The sequence below is a fragment of the Mytilus galloprovincialis genome, chromosome 3 (genome assembly GCF_965363235.1).
Source record: "Mytilus galloprovincialis chromosome 3, xbMytGall1.hap1.1, whole genome shotgun sequence".
Lineage (NCBI taxonomy): Eukaryota > Metazoa > Mollusca > Bivalvia > Mytilida > Mytilidae > Mytilus > Mytilus galloprovincialis.
In genome coordinates, this window is record NC_134840.1 from 92,832,173 (window position 1) to 92,853,771 (window position 21,599).

At 32.2% G+C, this 21,599-nt stretch overlaps 1 long non-coding RNA gene across 1 annotated transcript; it reads left to right on the forward strand.

The window, feature by feature from the left end:
* Positions 1 to 19,490: 19,490 nt before the first annotated feature.
* Positions 19,491 to 21,381, forward strand: LOC143066637 (uncharacterized). The gene is made up of 2 exons (XR_012975712.1): positions 19,491 to 20,359; positions 20,914 to 21,381. It is a non-coding gene; the product is annotated as an uncharacterized LOC143066637 (long non-coding RNA).
* The last annotated feature ends 218 nt before the right edge of the window (positions 21,382 to 21,599 follow it).

The following is a 21,599-nucleotide window of genomic DNA, read 5'->3' on the forward strand; positions in this document are numbered from 1 at the left end:
GAAACCATGACACACCTTCTACTTCTTTAATGAGATATTATCCAATGAACATTTAATCAAATAAGAGATGCTATTTAATACCTTCAGTGTGAAAATCCATCTGCATTCATGTGAATGTCGTTCCGGTAATTATATTTAAATTGTTTTTCGGTTCACTAACGTAAATGAGGGACGAAAGATACCAAAGATAGAAAATAAACTAACAACGCCAATTAAAACAGAAATGCGTTACTCAACTGAAAAAATCGAATTCCTTGATGTGTTTGTACACATAAAAAACGCAATGTATGTACGATTATGAAAATATTTATATAAAAGAAAGAAAAATGGTAGTTATTATGACGTACTGTATCCAAGCGATGTAATTTTTGTTTCAATGTTGTAATTTATTTCAATGAAGAAGGCCTTAATGACTGAAACGTATGAGAATTTGTGTTAAAGTTTTTATTATATATTTATATATATCTTTATTTCTCATAAACCATTTACAGTGGAATGGTAAAGAAAAAAACATAATATTAATATTGATAACCAAATCAACAAATCAACGTATAGAGAGAGATGTCAACCCGGATCCCACAACCCTTTATTAACAATTGTAATAAATTTGCAGAGTTTCGAAAGTATCGAGTTTATTTTGCAGGTCATAAGATTTGCAAATTTCAGTGAGTCTGGACGTTTTCCAATTCGATTTTTCTTTGGAGTTCGGAATTTTTGTTATTTCACTTTTTTCTTCTATAGAAACGAAGTTCATGAAACCAACAACATACAACTAACCAGAATTAACAATATGCTTATAATACTCGATAATCCGTGTTATCTTCCATCCTCTACATTTGTAGGAAGGAAAGCGTGGAGACCATGTATATCTATGTTACGTCTCTTAGTAAAAAAAAAGACGATCGGAAAAAAATTGGAAACGTTTCGCCTAAACAGATGAGGAAATTGATTATGATTGATAATAAAAGCAGAAATAACATTAAAGCTCAGAAGTGGAAATTAAGGGCATTTTTTTTTAGACCAATGGAAGTAGTTTTAAATATTGAAGACTTGATCACTGTAATAGGCCACTTATCTCATTTATTTTTTTGGCACCAATGGAGGTAGGTTCAAATATTGTAGACTTGACCACTTTGATAAGCCACTGATCTAAATGCCAAATGTTAAGATAGTCGGTAAGATAGATTCATTAAACAGTATTTTGGTGACCAAATATAATATTCATGGGATCGGTGAACTCCATATGAGTTTCGAGCTTTAAAATGTCAAAAACAATCCTACACGATCATCCGATATCAAATTAATGATAGATGACAATGGAATAACTTTGTGCTGACATGAATTATCATTCAAATTGATATAATATTGTTATATTCATAAATTAACTGTTTACAAAATTTTGATTTTTTTGAAATACTAAGGCTTTCCTACCTCAGGCATAGATTACCTTAGCTGTATTTGGCAACACTTTTAGGAATTTTAGATCTCAATGCTCTTCAACTTCGTACTTTATTTGGCTTTTTATAACTTTTTTGGATTCGAGCGTCACTGATGAGTCTTTTGTAGACGAAACGCGCGTCTGGCGTATATATAAAATTTAGTCCTGGTATCTATGATGAGTTTATTTGTGTTAGTATAAACATGTATGCACACTTAGACGTTATGCGCAGTGTTCGGTTTAGTTATGGTAACGTTACTCGACGTAGTTTTCAATTATTTCAAAACGTTAAAGCTTTGCACTTTTTTAAATACAGCTGATTTTTTGGTGTTTAACTACTTATTTAAGGCGAAGTGTACGTAATTGCACGCCTCTAGCAGAAAACGGGATTTAAAACGTTCGTCGTTAGTTACGCAACTTATCTCCCTTACTCCAAGAAAGGACACACGAAAGAGAAACTACTTTCTGCGGTCTATAATGAATCCAACAAGCACGCCTGTGCTGTCTTAAATCTAAATAACTCAAATTAGAAATCACAGCATTCTGTACGTTGTTCTGTGTGCAGCTTGACTTAAAAACACTGTTTTCTTTTGTTTTAGACGCGTAGGAGAAGGCATTTTCGTGTTTATGATATCAACAGAAAGAAAAAACGCCTCACAACAAAATTATAAACAAATAAACAAATAAACATGTTACAATTCTCCTATTGATATCAAATTAATTAAAATGAAACCTGAATTGACCCAACAATATCGTTTTAAAAAACCGTAGTCTTGAACGAAAACCACAGTACTCAACGTAAAGTTTTATAATAGGTTAAAAATAATTAATGAAAGACGTGTGAATTTTTAAAATTGTTTAATAAAAAAGACGTTGAAATGTTCGTATTTTGTGCAATTGAAAATTTAAGGACATGACTTATATTCATATAAGAAATCAGACGATACCAAGAGAATAATTTGATCACTAGTGCAACACTTACAAGTCGGAAGAACAAAGACGGAAAACAAACAAAAAATAAACAAATTATACCCCAAAAAATACTCAGTAACTTAAAAATTCTAACATTTATCTTAAAATAAGTAAAAATTATGTCATTCAACTCCCAGTTTTCAACTTTTTCTACATTTGCAGAAAATAAACAGGTGTCTTCTATTCCGTCCGCAATTTATGGGAAAACTAAATCTAAATTTAGAACCATATTGAAATTGAAAGTACACATGTAAGATAAAATATAACTTGTCATTTCTTCTTTCACAAATTCCAATTTCGAAAAGATATATAGCGAAATCTGTTTTCTTTTATTGTGCCTGTGTGCATCATTCAAAATTAGAGAATGTAATTTTGAAGTATCAAGTCTCAATTCAAGATTAAGAATGAATAGAATATAGAATTACGAGGGGAGAGGGGGTAGGACCTTTATCGGAACTCCGGGATCCGGGAATTCTATTTCCGAATTTCGGGTAGTCTGGATTTGATTTTTTTTTAATTCGGGACCTCGCCGGATTTCGTGTTTTTAAGCCCGGGATTTCAGGATCTGGATCCCTCCTCCCCTCCTCCCTCTATTATGGTTAAAGAAAAGAGGTCAGGGAAGTTATGTGATACTTGTAACTGCAATTTAATATTTAGTGGAATGAGCGGTGAAATGTGTTCAGACTATTACATTTCGATTTTTTTTTATTTAAATTTAACCAAAGTTTACTGCAAGGGGTGTTTAACGACCTCGATGATTATCCATGAGGATCTCGCACTCGGTCAGCTCTAGGTTTTCACTTAGTTCATTATCATACAAGATTTGAGAAGCCTGTGGTTTACTAGTCTTATAATATGAGGTTTTGGAGTTCATATAATTTACATTCAACGTTTTTTATCGAATATTTCAAGGCTTTTTGACTATCAATGTTGAACCCGCCCCCCCCCTTTTCCAATTGATTGGATAAAACGAATGGATTTCAGCCCCTATTTCAAACTGAAGTCCTATAAACTGACTGGTATTCGAATTTGTTAAAAGAAATAATTGGTATCTCTATTGATTCAATACCGTAATGCCGAAAATGTGTTTCCGCGAATTCCGAAAACAGCTAGAAATATATTCCCGAGTTTCAATTTGAGTAACTCGAATAATTCAAGCCCTTTCCATGTCCGATTTTCTCTCACACGAGAAATGTAGCATTCGTACATCAGCTGAAAAATACGACTGAATTATTCGGGTTACAATTTGTGTAAATCCCGAATGCACATAAAAGTAAAGGTCCAGCCCGACTTTCAGAAATGGACTGTTGTAGATTTCAGATTGATTTCCAGAAATAAAAATCATACAAAAATGTTTCACGCAAATATTCGTCTTTCGACGTGTAAAGTTATACAACGGTTACTAGCTGGTCTAGATTGTGATAAAAAGAACCGCATGCGATGCATAAAATATATAATGTCGTGGCTCAGGGATGTGTTGAATTATAGAGATGCTTATGCGGCACAAAGATAAGATTAATTTACCCAAATGTACTAAGAATTACCACACAACTTAAATTTACTTAAATATTGATTTGTTATCCTGTGCCAGAGAGATGGCTGATATTCTGAGAAGAGACCTTGATGAAATGAAGTTTTATGAGAACAAAGATTTTGAAAACATGTCGCAGTGTTTAGATTTTAACAAAAAATAAGGCACCGAGGTCGAAAATAGTTCTAGTTCATAATGAAGAAAATGTCAACCGTTTTCTAGCTTGCCGATCTCCGCACGCACCCGAATATAATAGACAAATACAATACAATAGTACACAAAACGTAACATAAAGAACTAAAGACCGAGCAACACGAACTCCAACAAAACGGTATATATTTCATACAAGTATAGGTCTTTATTAACCAACTAAGTATATTATTGCCAAAAATGACTGGTTATTAAAAATAACATATTTTCTGTAATGGCCCTGTTTTTCTGTAATGGCCCTGTTTTTTTCTGTAATGGCCCTGTTTTTCTGTAATGGCTCTGTTTTTCTGTAATGGCCCTGTTTTTTTCTGTAATGGCCCTGTTTTTCTGTAATGGCCCTGTATTAATGCCCGGTTTGTCTGTGTAAACACAGTTAAGGTTTTTAATAAAGTTAATAAAATTAAGTTGTAAAGAGTATAATATCTTTTTGTATTTTATTTAATTTAGTAACCAGCAACCAACATTAAAGAACCATATATAGGGATCACTGTTCCTCCTGTTTTTCAACACATAACTTCTGTCAACTTAATATCTTGAATATTTGGTATATTAACACATACACTTTTATTCAGTTGGTTAATAAATGTATTAAGAAATGGGTGTTTTTATAATGGCTCTGTTATATGTCCTCGGTCAGTAATAATGGCCTCGGATGTCTGTAATGGCCCTCTGCGTTGCCTCGGGCCATTACAGACTTCCTCGACCATTATAACAGACCTTGGACATATAACAGGGTCATTATAAAAACACCCATTCATTAATACTATAATATCATGAAGCGTCGTAACTGTTGCGGCGACGTCAATAACGTTGTCGTTGTTTTTTGTGTTTTTTTTTATTACACTCAAGATTCAACTTTAACAGGGTATAGCTTGAAAAGTAAAGCACGGTTGCTAAGGACTTTCTTTGCACCAATCGATTTCTCAGACATTTTAGAATCGTCTCATAAATTAAAAAAAAAATCGATTGTCTAATATAATAGAAAATCTTGGAAATGTAACAATTCCTGCCGAATTTCACGATTTTCCCTATATATCTTTTGTAATTTTGGTGTATGATGCTGTTAACTTCAACAGCTCGTATCTCAAAAACGAAAACGGTTACCCCCTTTTTTATTTTATTTTCCGATTTATTTTTACAAGAAGAATCTACATGTAAAATTTAAAAAACATCCATTGTGTAGTTTAATTACGTACACTTCGCCTTGAAACATTTAGACTGTAAACATGACTGATTATATATTTTTTGACAAATAAACTTTCCATTCTCAATTTTAATAATTATTTCCTCATTATCTTAACTTACTTAATATTTGTCACTGCCCAAGCATGTCAATTGTTGCAAAATGCATATCCTAGATGATGCTGCTCAGGATCAAAACCAGGTTTTATTTAACTTTGATTAAAATGATGAATCAAGACAAGTAATAATTTAATAATACGCATTCATTTGTTTTTGCCCTTCTTATGTATCTGAAACATAGACTGAATACCGTGCGTAACGTCTTAGATATAAGGAATATCCAAAATCTAGGCTATTCTTCTTATCAGAACTTTCCTTTGAACCTAAATAAATTACTTAAACTTTTTATAGACCATGTAATACAAACATTTTCAAACCATAAAGAAAACTAGAACAATAAATAAATAAAAGTATGTCACTCAGATCATGTACTTTGATAACCTTATAAACTAGGTGTGAAATGATAAACATTTCGCAGACAATCAACTGAAAGCCATCATCATGTTTGTGTATCCGATGGTGTTTTTGCTAGCTGCAGGTTCCTGTGGGTTTTTACTGCAAAACAAAACGGGAATATCATCCGGCGGAGCACAAGGCGTGGTTGATAATCATTACCTCATCTTGATGGATGCATTGGGGGTACAGAAACAGTCACTTTCGCAGATGGAATCATTCGTTCTTAAACTGCAGAGTGAACTGAAAACGATGAAACAGTAAGTCACTAAACTGAAAGCCGATAATAATGCAACTGAGTCACAAGCCATCGCTAGTCTAAAGAACGAAACCGATAGACTACGAGAAAGTAATATGCAGTTGCAAATTGACCATAGTAATCTAAAATATACGGTTAGTGAGTTAAATAAAACTCTTACACAGGCTCTGAAAGACAATACTGTTCTAAAATTGGACAATACGAATTTGGAAAGCAAAATTAACATATGCCAAAATAAGACGAATAAAATAGAACCGGAATTGACCATATTCTCTAACTCCGTTTCTGCATCTGAATTTCAGAACATAACAATGTTCAAAGGAGACGTTATTCTATTGAAATCACAGATGACAAAGGCTAATTCGAAAATTCAGTATCTCTCATCAAATGCCCATTCTAGAAGCCAAGATTTCCTTGCATTGTTAAACCAAATCAAATCTTTAGAACAAGGACGTGTTCGAGTATCAAGTGAACTCAAAGATGTCAGAACACAAGTTAAAAGTATGAATGAAACTGGTGGGTGTTTATTGTTAATATATGATTTTTCTAGTCTGTTTATTGGATAAATTATTATGAACCAAATAAGACCAAATAAGAAAACAACAAAACACAACACAAGACATAGAAATAGTATTATATATTTTGTGGCACTCGCCGTGTTGCTCATGTAAGTACAAACCCGGTGATAAGGCTAATTCGGTGTCGCATTCATAGAAAAGGGACGGGATAGTAGTAACGAAAATGAGAACATATTCGTAGTCATCTGTGAAACAGATATTCCATAACGGTCAACCAAATCGTTTTAGTGTATGTAAAATATCTGAAGGAATGATTTCAACTTCATCACTTGGACCTCTTTGTTTCATGGTTTCCTTTTGAGCAGCAACCCTCTACCAAGTTATCATGATAGGAAATACAAGCCCCGCAATATATAATCAACGGGGAAATATATTCTCCGTATGAAGACAATGCTTAAATAATGCTACATAGAAATGTTAAATTCACAAAAGGTAAGCTGAAATCATCTCCTTTGTCGAAAAGTGTTTTGTTTTTTTACTTTTAAAACTGTTATTTCAGTGGCCGGATCAGTATAGATAAAAAGAAATAAACGAAAACAAGCCTTTTTTTATATCTGCTCTCTATTCACCCCAAATATATTAATATCTATCGAATAATAATATCAAGACAGATTTGGTGAAAGCTAATCATTAATTTAATATATTTATCTTGCAAACTATATTAGTGGTAATAAAAATTGGCACCGTTTATGTTATAATCTATTTGATCTAGTACACATGACATAACATAAATAAATGTGAACCTGTTATTTGTTTTATGTCATGTGTACTAGAAAACATAGATTATAACATAAATGGTATCAATATTTCTGCACAAGATGCACATTTCGACAATTAATCTCCCTTCAGTAATGTTAGAGGACAAAAATTATAGACATCATGTTACGTTGCTTCAATATGAACAAACGGTAATGTGCATATAATTAAAGGCAATAGTAGTATAACGGTGTTCAAAAGTCATAAATCGATTGAGAGAAAACAAGTTCGGGTTACAAACCAACCCGCGGGAAACATATCAAGTATAAGAGGAAAACAAAGGAACAACAGGAACACCGAATTGTAACTATTTTATAACAACTGCCACATTCCTGACTTGGTACAGGACATTTTAAGAAACTGGTGGGTTGAACCTGGTTTGATGGCATGCTCACCTTTGTGACTGCTTTGTGACAATGTTAGAAAACATCGTTAAAACACTTCGTGACAGATATAGAGCACAAACACACGCAAGAACATTCATAACAGAGAAATGTACAGACAAAAAAATATAATTGTCGACTCAACATGCTCACCTAAAAAAAACAACGAACATATTCCATCAACGACAAACTACCACATGATATCAACAGTGACGACTTACATAACTAAAATGCAATTTCGAACATTATAAAATGTTGTTTGCAATATTCATCCAAACAATTTTCATGACAATGATGATGATATGGAAAGGCAATTTTATAATTATCTGCACTACAAACGATAAGACATAACAGATTATCCAACCTTAACAGTAACAGAAATATCAACAATAAATCCATGAATGTTGAATGTACAAAACACGGAGACACGTCGCACAGCAATGCAAATTCACATTCGGTATAACAGTCATATTTGGGAATATAACAGTATATTATGACGGTATTGAAAGGCAGAAACATCAAAAATAAATACATGAATGTTGGATGTACACAATATCTAGACAAGACGTATAGTAATGAAACTAACTCGCGATATAACAGTCATACCCGGAACAGGTAACGTTCGGTACTTCGCAGATAGACGAATTAGATGTTAAACCACAATATAAGACGTGTTAAAATGTCTATTTCTTTTTCTTTGACAACCTATTTTGGAGTCCTCTTTGCGGTCAACGCTTCAACTGTGTTGATTTAAAAAAATATCGAGAGACAACAATTTGGATTTAAATACCAAAAACCTGAAAGTGCCGAGTGTAAATAACAAGATATGTCGGAATATAAAATAAATTTGTGTTTGCAACGAAATGGAGATAAGCTCGGTGATATTCACTTTTTTTGTCACGTTTTTAAAAGTCGTACAAATAAACTTGATATTTTCCGACAATGTACATATCTTGTTTATTTATCATGCAATGGTTCTATTATTGCACAGAGAATAAAATTGAAAATGGAAATGGGGAATGTGTCAAAGAGACAACAACCCGACCAAATAAAAAACATCAGCAGAGGGTCACCAACAGGTCTTCAATGTAGCGAGAAATTCCCGCACCCGGAGGCGTCCTTCAGCTGGCCCCTAAACAAATATATACTAGTCCAGTGATAATGAACGCCATACTAATTTCCAAATTGTACACAAGAAACTAAAATTAAAATAGTACAAGACTAACAAAGGCCAGAGGCTCCTGACTTGGGACAGGCGCAAAAATGCGGCGGGGTTAAACATGTTTGTGAGATCTCAACCCTCCCCCTATACCTCTAACCAATGTAGAAAAGTAAACGCATAACAATACGCACATTAAAATTCAGTTTAAGAGAAGTCCGAGTCTGATGTCAGAAGATGTAACCAAAGAAAATAAACAAAATGACAATAATACATAAATAACAACAGACTACTAGCAGTTAACTGACATGCCAGCTCCAGACTTCAATTAAACTGACTGAAAGATTATGATTTCATCATATGAACATCAGGCACAATCCTTCCCGTTAGGGGTTTAGTATCATACCATCATAACATATATGAGAAGAACATAACCCGTGTCATGCCAACAACTGTTTTTAGAATAAATGTGTTTAGTTCCGATGCAAAGACCTTATCAGTGACTCAATATTAACGCCAAAATATGCAATCTTTAATGACTTGACAACAGTATCGTAATTATATCCCTTCTTAATAAGTCTATTCAAAGGTTTTGTAAGTTTCTGATGTGAATACTGACACCTTTGTGCTTTATAAAGAATATTTCCATAAAAAATTGGATGTGAAATACCTGAACGTATTAGAAGTCTGCATTTCGAGCTATATTTACGAATGATGTCTTTATACCGATGATAAAATTTAGTAAATGTTTTGACTAGTTTGTGATATCGAAAACCCTGGTGTAATAATTTTTCAGTAATACATAAATTTCTCTCCTTAAAATCTAAAACATTGTTACATACACGAGCGAATCGTACAAGTTGAGATATATAAACACCGTAAGATGGTGACAAGGGAACGTCACCATCTAAAAACGGATAATTAACGATAGGAAATGAAAAATCATCCCTTTTATCATAAATTTTAGTATTCAGCTTTCCATTAGTGATATAGATGTCAAGATCGAGAAAAGGGCAGTGGTCATTGTTAGTATTAGCTTTATTTAAAGTAAGTTCAACAGGATAAATTTCATTAATATACATACTGAAGTCGTCATTATTGAGAGCCAAGATATCATCCAAATATCTAAAAGTATTATTAAATTTGTTTATCAGATGTTGTTTTGATGGGTCTTTGCTTAGTTTTGTCATAAATTGTAACTCATAACAATACAAAAACAGGTCCGCAATAAGTGGTGCACAGTTAGTCCCCATTGGAATTCCGATAATCTGACGATATACGGAATCCCCAAAGCGAACAAAAATGTTATCTAGTAAAAATTCAAGGGCATATATAGTATCAAAGCATGTCCAATTAACATAGTTTTTTGTTTATTGCTACTAAAAAATGACCTAAAAGAGTTTGAACATATATATTCACATTCTGATTTTTTGAATGCCCATTTAATTAGGTGTGTGAATTTTTTCTTAATGAGAATGTGAGGCAATCTGGTATACAGGGTAGAAAAATCAAAACTTTGAACAGATTCAAAATCACCAATATAAGCATGCAATTTATCAAGTACTTCCAACGAGTTCTTGACACTCCAAAAGTAATTTATTCCACTATTTTCGAAGGCCTTATTTGAACAATTTATTATCAGGTTTTTAATTGTACCAAGTGTGCTGGTAAGAAGAATAGACAATTTAGTAGTTGAACAATGGCTTGCAGACGAAATAAATCTATATTTGTAAGGGGTTTTGTGTAGCTTCGGAAGCCAATACATAGTTGGGACTTTCATTGTATTTGGCTCTGCTTGTAAAGCGGTGGCTAAAAGTTTATGTTTGTTACAGATTTCGTTTTCTGAAAATGGAGTTAGTTGGAATGTTAGTGAATTGGTGATTTCCTTTTTCAGAACCTCAATGTAAAATTTACGTCAAACAATAATAATATTATTAGCAGCTTTATCGGCCGGGACAAAAACAAATACCTTGGCTAGTTCTTTTAGTTTATGTTTGATACGAGAAAAAGGGTTTATTGTGGTTATTGTTAATAGTAAAATGTTCTTTAAAATGTTGAATACGTATATCAACTATCTTCATTACTGAATTAAAAAAAGAGTCCAAAGATTTTTTGTCAGCTTTTTCCCGTTTTATCCATTTCATACAGTAAGTATGGAGTGAGTCGTGGATGATATTAAGAAATGCATTGACCGTAAATTCATTTCTGATATATTCGACTTGTTCAACCAAGAATACAAAGCATAAACTATTAAATTTTTCGTTTTTCGACCTGACATTGTCAGTTTGTTTTCGACTTATTAGTTTATTTATCTTTTTGGTATCTTCCGCTTTTATTTTAGGTAAGTTTTCACAGACTTTATAGTCACATTGAGTTATGGGAATCATTATTATTGAAACTAAGTTATAACTAAGTTATTAGTTTTTTCCTTCATGGGAAATACACACAAACAAAACCGAAATTTTCTAATACTCATAAGTCTCCATCGAATATTAGAAAGACATTTAAAAAAAAAGCCTGCTGACATATTTATGGAAATAGATATTTCTATGAATTAGAGCTGTTGATAAATGCCCCCCCCCCCACACACACACAGCTCATACCGATGGCAGTCAAAGAATAAATGTGTCAAAAGAATTGCTAAAAATTTAATCAAGTATTTTCTGTTTCAGTTGCTCTTACTTCCTGTGTACCCAGTGATATAACCGCATCAGGAGACAGAATAGTAAAATTTCCTAAGACAATAACATCTGTTGGTGTGTCAAATTTGACAGCTTTCCATCTCACAGGAAAGTTTACTTGCGAAAAATCTGGAGTTTATCTATTTTCCGTTTTTATTGCACACAATGGAAACGAATATGACGATTATGGTTTATACAAAGGAAACCAATATTTAATGCAAGTCTTGATAAACGGATGGCATAGTCAGAGTACAAAAACCTCACATTCAGGATCAGGCACAGTTGTTATTGAGCTTAAAGTTGGAGATACACTGTATGCAAAAATGAGAAGTAATTATGAAATTGAGGGATCGCTCTCTTGTTTTAATGTAATTAAAATAAGATAAAAGCATGATTTGTTCTGTAACTAGTAGTTTATAATTCGCCCAACTGTTAAATTATAGAAGTTGTATGGCTTTATAGAAATTAATGTAAATGTTTTAAGTTTCGCTTTGAATTTAAACTGCAAATTTAACATATTTATATTTTAATATAGTAAGGATGAACGTATTTTGAAATTTATCTGTAATCTTCAAACAAAGTGTTTTATTTTTAAAGAAACAAACATACACAAGAATGAAGGACATTTAAAATTTAAAATTAATCAGTACACGTGCTGTGTCATTGATAACTCATATAAATAGTTATCATTGATGTAAACGGGAAACACTTATACCCTGTTATAATTTTTAATATATCTTTTTTACCTGAAATGTGATTATAATTTTCCATAGTAAGTGAACTTTTAGAGGGATTTCCAAGAATAAGTCTTAAAAAATAATTTTAAGTCAGCGTTTACTGTTTTCAATGGCCATTTGAAAATAGGATTCATATTTTTTCTTTTCCCCTATGTTTCTATCGTGGTTATTGTACCTTTGAATTAAACAAAAATCTTTAAAGTTTTGTTTTTGTCGCAGTTAATTTTTCCATAGCAGATAAGATTGAAAAATGATGAAAAAATATAATTATCAAGAAACATTTTTTTTAAATCAATGTTTTCTGTTTTGAAATGCAAACTTCAAGCCTCCGTTCGACAGATGTCGTATATGTACAGTATACAAATGGATCGACATAATAGAAAGGTGGACTTTATATAAGTTTCTGCTTTGCCCACTTTCATTATTTAGAAGAACAAAATATTGTAATTGTTATTGAAAGTTCGAATTTTAAGAGATTTGATACAGAAAAATGTATCAAAATGGCGTATTTTGTTTTTGAATTTGATATACCGATAAAAAAAACAATAGAATAACACAGATCTACACATTCAAAACCGAGGTTATGTCAATATTTTAATAGTATGCACATACGAGATATCATTATGCGTCATAATAAATTATATCTCGGTGAGTAATTTAAAACTATCAGAGTTTTTATAAAAAAATTAGGTTATCTCGCTTGGAAATGTCCAATATTCTTGAACATGACGTCAAATGAATATCTTTAATACACAGTTGGGGTTTTACTTATCCTTGGAAAGGCACTAGAAGGCGTTACAAGAAGAATCCTTTTCCTGAACACTGATGTGGAATTTTACCATAATTGTGAAGATCGTTATTTGAAACCACCGATATCATTATTTAAATAATATGTCCGTTTTGCCATATTGCTAATGAAGATCAGATAAACCTTTTTGCTTATTTTCTTGTGAAAAAAATTGCAAGATTTGGTTGGCATTATTTTGTTTAAAGATATAATGTTAATTACGTAAGGACTGAGACTAATATTATTTGTGATTAAAGATAGTTTGGATACATATCGTCAGAAGCTAAGGGCCTTAACGTTATACCAGCTTGCAACAACAACAGCTACTTGCGACACAAACAGATTTGATTTTTTTAGATACGTTGGACCAAGGTACCACTGCCGAACATAATCACATTGATAACTTAAACAATAAGACAATAAGTCTTTTATTAAACGAAATGCACAATTCTGAAACTACAGACTGCGAACACAGGAATCAAGTTTTCAGACATACATTGCAGGTGTTGCACAAAAAATGAACGCAATATCTAATAGTAGTAAGTAACATATTTTAACTCTATTCTGACTACATATTTATATAAACGAAACAAATTTTACTGCAGCAGATGCGAATTTCAATATCAATGTCTCTCCGTGATACTTAATGTCAAAACATTAAAACAAACAGATTTATACAAACGTTGAAGAACTGACAAAACAAATAAGGACCTACATAGAATACAAATGAAAACGGGGAATATGGCAAAGAGACAACAACCCGGTCAAAGTTCAGAAAGCAGCACATGACAACCAATTGGCCTTCAACATAGCGAGAAAATAGTACAGCAAAATCCGGATCTTGGGCGATTTACATGTCATTTTGATATCTCAGTCGGAATAAGATCGTTGCACGGTGACATATAAACAATTGTGCCCAAAATATATATGTAAAGGAAAGTACTACGTTATATTTATTTTATAATGCAATTATAAACTACTTAAAAATACTGTTAAGTTGAAACTATTAATTAATGTAATCGTACTGTAGCATGGGGTTTAACATATCAAGTAAGTGAAAGATGAAAGTATTTCAACTCCCAGTAAATTGTGTCACACAAGTGTCTATTTTCTATGTTTTATATTGTGTAAGTTAATATGTTGTTTTTCTTCTTACATCATTAGTGTTATTAGCGTGTCCCTATAGTGGTATCTATACAGCTGCCAAAACTATAATATGTTTAATCATCGCACCTCTCAGGGTTTTAACAAGCTTTCTTGTGTTAAAGCTAAGGCATATTTACTTGTGAAAGTGAATGATATTATTTTTTTTCTTTTATCATGACAACAGATACTGCTGACGCCTACACACACCTTTGTTTAAATAACAATCAAATTGCGATAGCAATTAATCATGACACAGGTGATCATCAAACGAATACAGCTTTAATATTTTATCATTTGAATGTTGGAAACAAGATTGACCTTCGTGCCGAAACTTATTTTTATGTTTGAGTAACTTTTCTTTTTTTCAATATTATGCAAATACTTTAATTCCATATAGCATATTTAAAAAACTCTTAAAGTTAGACTTTTTAATGAGTATTTATAATTCAAAAACATACCAATACAGAGAAATAGACTTCTGTATTAATCCATTCAATATTCTACAATAAATTTAACAAATGCATATTTGATGCATTTCATTAAACTATATGTCTTAATTATTCATACCTTTTATCATGATTATAGGTCTTGAAACTTGATGAATGTTTGCTGGTGGAGTCTAAATTAGTTTCTATGTAGTCATAGTTTTGAGAGTTAAAAATACATTTTATCTGTGATGATTCACATCGATATTAAAAATAAAACAGATCATTGCAATTAAACTAAAACTCCCTCAGGCACATTCGGTTTTCTGTTCTTGAAATCGTTGTTAACTTTTGGAAATCGTTGTTAACTTTTGGTCTCGGGTCCTTGTAATGAATGTTATAAGTTATGTGCATCAAAAGCGGAATCATACATACACAAAAATCATTATCAATAGTAATTTTGATAAATAGTAACATCATTCCAATTATATTCAAACAACACGTTGGTGTCTTGAGACAAGGTTCAACCAACATCTACTTGAATGTCTTTCATTAGCAAAATACCTATACCTAGTAAGAATTGGTAACAATCTTGTCGTGCTTGACACAAACTTTGTCTCGTCATTTTTTTTCAAGATCAAATCTTAATATTGTTTAAAGACAATCAAACTATTACAATGAGTTTGACGTTTATATTGAATTATACGTAGATCTTGATCCTATTTGAAAAAAAAATATTTTCGCTGTCTACCTTTTCAATCTTTACCAGTTCCATCCCAAAGCACAAAAATAAACAAACAAACCATTAAGGACGAAACATCACGATTGACTTTAACCCCGCCACATTATTCATGTATGTGCCTGTTCATAGTCAGGATCCTGTAATTCGGTGGTTGTCGTTTGTTTATGTGTTACATATTAGTTTTTCGTTCATTTGTTTTACATAAATAATTTTTTTTCTCGTTTGAATTGTTTTACATTGTTTTACATTGTCTTATCGGGACCTATTATAGCTGACTATGCGGTATGGGCTTTGCTCATTGTTGAAGGCCGTACGATGACCTATAGTTGTTAATGTCTGCGTCATTTTGGTCTTTTGTGGATAGTTGTCTCATTGGCAATCATACCACATCTTCTTTTTTACATTGTATTAGATATTTATTAGTGATAACTTTACGGTCTACATTTTCTCTTTATCTTATTGGAAGATGATTGTAATAGTATACGGGAACCAGCTTCTGATATATGGGCGACTGTTGGCAGTAAATAAGAGAAAAGTTGTTAATAGTGTCATAATACTTGAAAATGTATTTTGATGGTGATTAATATACTGAAAAAAATTATTTAAACATCATTGATATAATCCTTAGTTTTATCTGTAATTTAAAACATTCGTACTTTTTTCCTGGTGTTTGATTTCGCGCCATTTCAGCTTTGCACGTGCAATTGATGTTTTACCTTCTGTACCTGTACTTTTAAAACGATATTAAAAAAATCTTTTTCATGAACGTTCAGCAACACACCATTGGTAAGAAAAACACATACACCTTTGGAAAAATTGCATGGGGCGTCAACAAGGCCTCCCCGAAAATGATCATCAGAAAGCTCTTGGAAATATACCGGAATGAGTGTTACTGACATCGTGGCTCGATTAAATGTGCATAAGGCAACAGTTTAGAGACTAACAAACAGATATCGACAAATTGCAACTGCACAGGATAAGTCGATATCTCGTAGACCAAAAACTATTGTCAAGGGAGGAGCGCTATCTTCGCTTGTCAACACGTGACAAGTTTTTTTCCGGCCACAAAAGTAGTGCATTGACTAAGGGCAGCTGCTGGTGTGCCTGTAAATCCTTCATTGGTACACTTAGGGCATGGCTGAGAAATTGATTTTGAATAACACTATACTCATTTCCGCATTTTGACCCCACCGCGCTCCATACAAAGAAAATCCTCACGAATGTGAGTGATAAACATTCATGTTGCTTCTGACATGTCATAACTCCATTTTGTGATTATCAAAATTATATGTTGCTATGATTTTGTAATAAAATAAAATTTCACATTTTTGTTGCTAAACTTTTTTGGCTCAGTATATAATAGATGTAAACAATAATATTGTAAAGAAAGATTAGTCATGATTATGGTGATAAAGTGTGTAAGGACATAAAAAGACTTTGAAAAATTAAGTGAGTTAGAAAAGAAAAGAAAAAAAAACATATACAAATATTAAGAGGTCTTCTTTATAACGATTCAACAAGCTATCTGGTCTTTACTGAACAAAGGTTGTGATTTAGGTAAAACTTTTTCAGGAAAGCTTGCATTACATGTATTTGTTTTACCTTTCAAAGCTTTAACAACCGTAGACTGATGTTGATATTACTTTGACTGACAATGTAACTGATTTTAATACTGTCATTTATCGAGTTATTTTTTAAAAATGGGTTGCTGAAACTATACTTTGAAAAATAACTAAACGAATTTTTAAAACCAGTAGCTGATAAGATTATGTCCCTTTTAAATTATTCAATATTGATTGTTTTACTCGAGCATCACTGATAAAGCATCACTGTTCTGTCCTTTCCCGGGGTGACAGCTAGTTAAACCGGTTGAATCCAAAATGCATAAAAAACACAATGTTCTTCAATCACATCTTTATTGGATGTCAAAAGGTATAAACTAGAAAAGATAAAATAAAAACAACGTAAAGTAATTTTACAAACACATACGTAGTCAAAAATAAAATTTTCAATACAATGTCAAAATTTGTCTACAAAAGTTTATGACACAAATGGCGTTCCAAAATTTAATCGAAAAAGGGGACACTTTACAAAGCAAATAAAGGCAACAGTAGTATACCGCTGTTCAAAACTCATAAATCCATGGACAAAAAACAACATCAGGGTAACAAACTAAAACCGAGGGAAACGCATTAAATATAAGAGGAGAACAACGACATAACACTAAAATGTAACACACATAGACAAAATCCCACGAGAATAACAAATATAACATATATATATAACATCAAAACCAAATACATGAATTTGGGATAGACAAGTACAAAAAGAGGGCGATACAGGCCAAATACTCACAAAAAAGGGGAATGGGCTCCTACAAAATGTATTTAACTTGCTTAAATGCCCGAAAAATGATACAATGTATGATAATTAAAATCTGATGTTTGAAAAGGCTTTCACGTGAAATTACTTCAAGTCGTCATAGAAATCATTATGGAACTAGCGGACGGTACATATAAAAATATACATAGTAATATAAAAATAGCATAACTTAAAGTGTGGTGGACAATATTACGCCAAAAATTGATCCAAAGTTATGAAGCGAGCATACACGAGTTGTGTTGATAAAGGGAGATAACACATAAAAAAGTATGTATGGAAAGCATGTTTTAAAAAATGTCTCAGAACAATCACTGATAACGTTGATTGATAACGTTTGGTTTGTCAGTTTGTTTTGGACTTCCATTTTCTGAATTTTACTTGTTCATGGCGTTTAAAATTTGGGAATTTTCCGTTCCAATGCACTGGAAATTTACTTGCAAAAATCCGAGAATTTATTCATTTTCATTTTATTATACAACCCACTCCGCAATAATATATATAATTCGATATACAATTTACTCAGGGAGTTGTTTTTATTTTTATTTTGTAAAACTCATCAGAGCGTTTGGTTTTGTCAGGTTGTCAGTCAATTTCTATGTGTGTAGGTTGTTGTTTGTTCGTTTTGTTGCAGTACAATGTTTCTGTTGTTCCGTTGTTTTCCTCTTATAGTTAGTGTGTTTCCCTCAGTTTTAGTTTGTAACCCTGTTTTTTTCTCTCAATCTATTTATGACTACTTTAGTATTTAACAGCGGTATGCTACTGTCTCCTTTATTTGTGGAGCCACTTTAGAATTAACGTTGAAGTTCGGTAATTTTATTTTGATACATTTAATACTTGATTATGAATTCGTCCTTTAAAAAATTGTAAGGAAAACTGCACGAACTTTCAGTTCCAGTGATTGACGTTCTGTTTATTTAGATGGTAGAAAGGACGGAACAACTCGTTTTCAATAAGTATCTACCTTTGATATGAAAGTCTCTCTTTTCTATTTAAGAATATTGAATCTGTTAGTGCAAAAAAATACAATCACGTTGAAAACTTTTAATAATTAATATTTTTGGTAGTGTAATTCATGTTGCAAAAGTTGCCTGTCATTTTTTGTATTCACCAACTTTTTAGGTATCATATATACTATTATATAATATTGAAATATTGAGAAACTTTTTCGATTAAACTCTTTTAATCTGGTATTGATTCAGATAATTCATGATTTGTTTTTGGTGTTTTCTCAGGCTATAGCATGGCGGTCAGGATTTGTTTTGGAAAAGAAACCCTAAGTGCCGGACAGTCGAAACGACCTTCGGCAAGAAGACTGGCAATCCTATTCAATAAAGATTTGAATCGAAAACACGTCCCATGGGGAAGGTTCTCAAACCACTGTGTTCCAAAAGATTTTTATTCCAATTAAAGGGAATGTTAATCTAAAAACAACACCCGAATATTACATGTAAGAAGTGGGGATATATCAAAATGTACATTCTGAGCTCAAACATAAAACATGTTTTGTGAACGTGACTTCCTGGTAGCGATATCAGATTTCATCTGGTTTAAACTAACAGATAACAATTGTTGTGTCGAGGACTACAATTATCTTCCAAACTGTCAACAACGTGAAATCATAGTAATATTCACTATTCACTGTATTAAGGTGTATTCTGTATATGAATGAAATGATTCTCTTGTTTTTCGTTTCTGTGTTATCTACTTGCTATGGATTTTTATTGAACGGTAATACGCTGCCGCCACCGACGACCGGATCTGTTCTTACTGACGCACACTATGACTTTGTCATGCAATTTGTTATCCAGGAAAGGCAATCTAGACTTCAACTACAGAAAGAGGTCAAACAATTGCAGCAACAGCTTCTTGTGACAGAAACGGATTTAAAAAATAAAATAAAGGCGATGGATCGGTGCTCTTCAGTCGATCAAAATCGAAATCAAATCGAAGATTTGAACAATAAGACTCGTGTTTTAGAAAACAATTTAAACGAATTAACGAAGAACTACGACGCAATTAAATTGCAGAACAGCCAACTGCTTCTTCAGAATAAACAGATGCAAAATAATTCAAAGCGCTTGGAAATGGAAGTATCTAATTTGAATAAGCTCCAAAGCGTTTCAGACATGCGTGTGATTGTGAATTTACAAAATCAAACCAATCATCTGGAACAGGAAATTAAGGAAACTAACAGTCGGCAATCTGTGATTTCTTCTGAGGCAAATGCAAGAAAACAAGACTTTATTGCGCTTTTTCAAAAACTCCAGATGACAGAAAGTGAATTGCATTTAACTGTTGATAGACTTGACAACAAAACTTCTGAGACGGACAAAAATCTAAATAACACTGCATCTTTATTAGCAAGGCGTTTACAAAATACCGTGACTGCAACCAATAATACACTGAAGAAACTTGAATCCAGTTTTCAGACATCAATTACAAGTGTTCAACAGAAACTGAATGAAACATCTAATAAGGGTAAGTAAAAGTAAAATCACAAAAACATCGAACACCGACAAAAAATTAGATAAAAAAAAGGAGAATTGATACACATCTATAATTATTCTCAATATTTGATACGACTACAGTTATTTCTTCATACACATGAAATAAGCATGGTATGATTAAGGAGTCTTTTTATCATGTCATCAGGAAGTTTGGCTAGTCATGTCTTAACCATCGTGCAACCTTATATCAATCAAAGCGCCTTAAAGCAACGTATATTAACGGAAGGATTGCTAAAAAAACAAAGATTGGAAAGAAAGAAAGAAATGTATCCTTCTTTACTATGAAGTTTATTATTTTAGTCGTCAATCTAGTGAGAACTTTAATTTTCATATAAATACCAGATGGAGAACAACAAAAAAGCGTCAACTCTTTAAATGGTTATTTTCTAGTAGATTATTTATTATGCAATGTATGCATGCTGTTTTGCTTTTGGTAAAATATAAATCAGTTTGTCAATATCATATCCACATTTTTCAATTCTTTGTATAGATGGAATTTAATAAAAATAAATATCTTTCTAACAGGAGTAATATTATCAGCGTGTTCTAATGGTGGTACATATACACATGGTCAAACTATACCATTCTCAAGTGTCAAGACCTCCTATGGTATCAACAATCTATCATCATATAAAAGCTCAGGGATATTTACCTGTGAAAATGAAGGATATTATCTGATTTCATTTTTCATCACAACGCAGGCTGCTTCGGCCGACATGCAACTTCATCTGAATGGAGCATATATTGTAAGAGCAACGAAACACGGCGTAAATGACTATCAAACGAATACAGCTATAGTAATTAATCATTTGAAAATTGGAGACAAGATTTCGATTTATGCTGGAAGTACATTTTACGTTTCGAGTTGTAACGATTCTTTTTTCAATATTGTGCAAATACTTTAATTATATTAGACATATATTTCTTTTAGATGTACCCTTATTGTATTCAACATACGTGTATATATTAATAATAAAAAGAATAAAGTGTTAATCTTCTATCATCTGTTCAATTGATAAATGTAATCAACCTTATATTGCTGATGATGGGCTTCTTTATTTAAATGTATTTTAAATATATATCATCAAGATTACAAGCCTCAAATTAAGTATGTTGTTACTGGGCTATCAGTCTATCAGGGTGCCATAGGCTAAGTACCCAATGATGCAATATAGCATGATTTGAATGAAAAATTTTGTCTAAATTATATT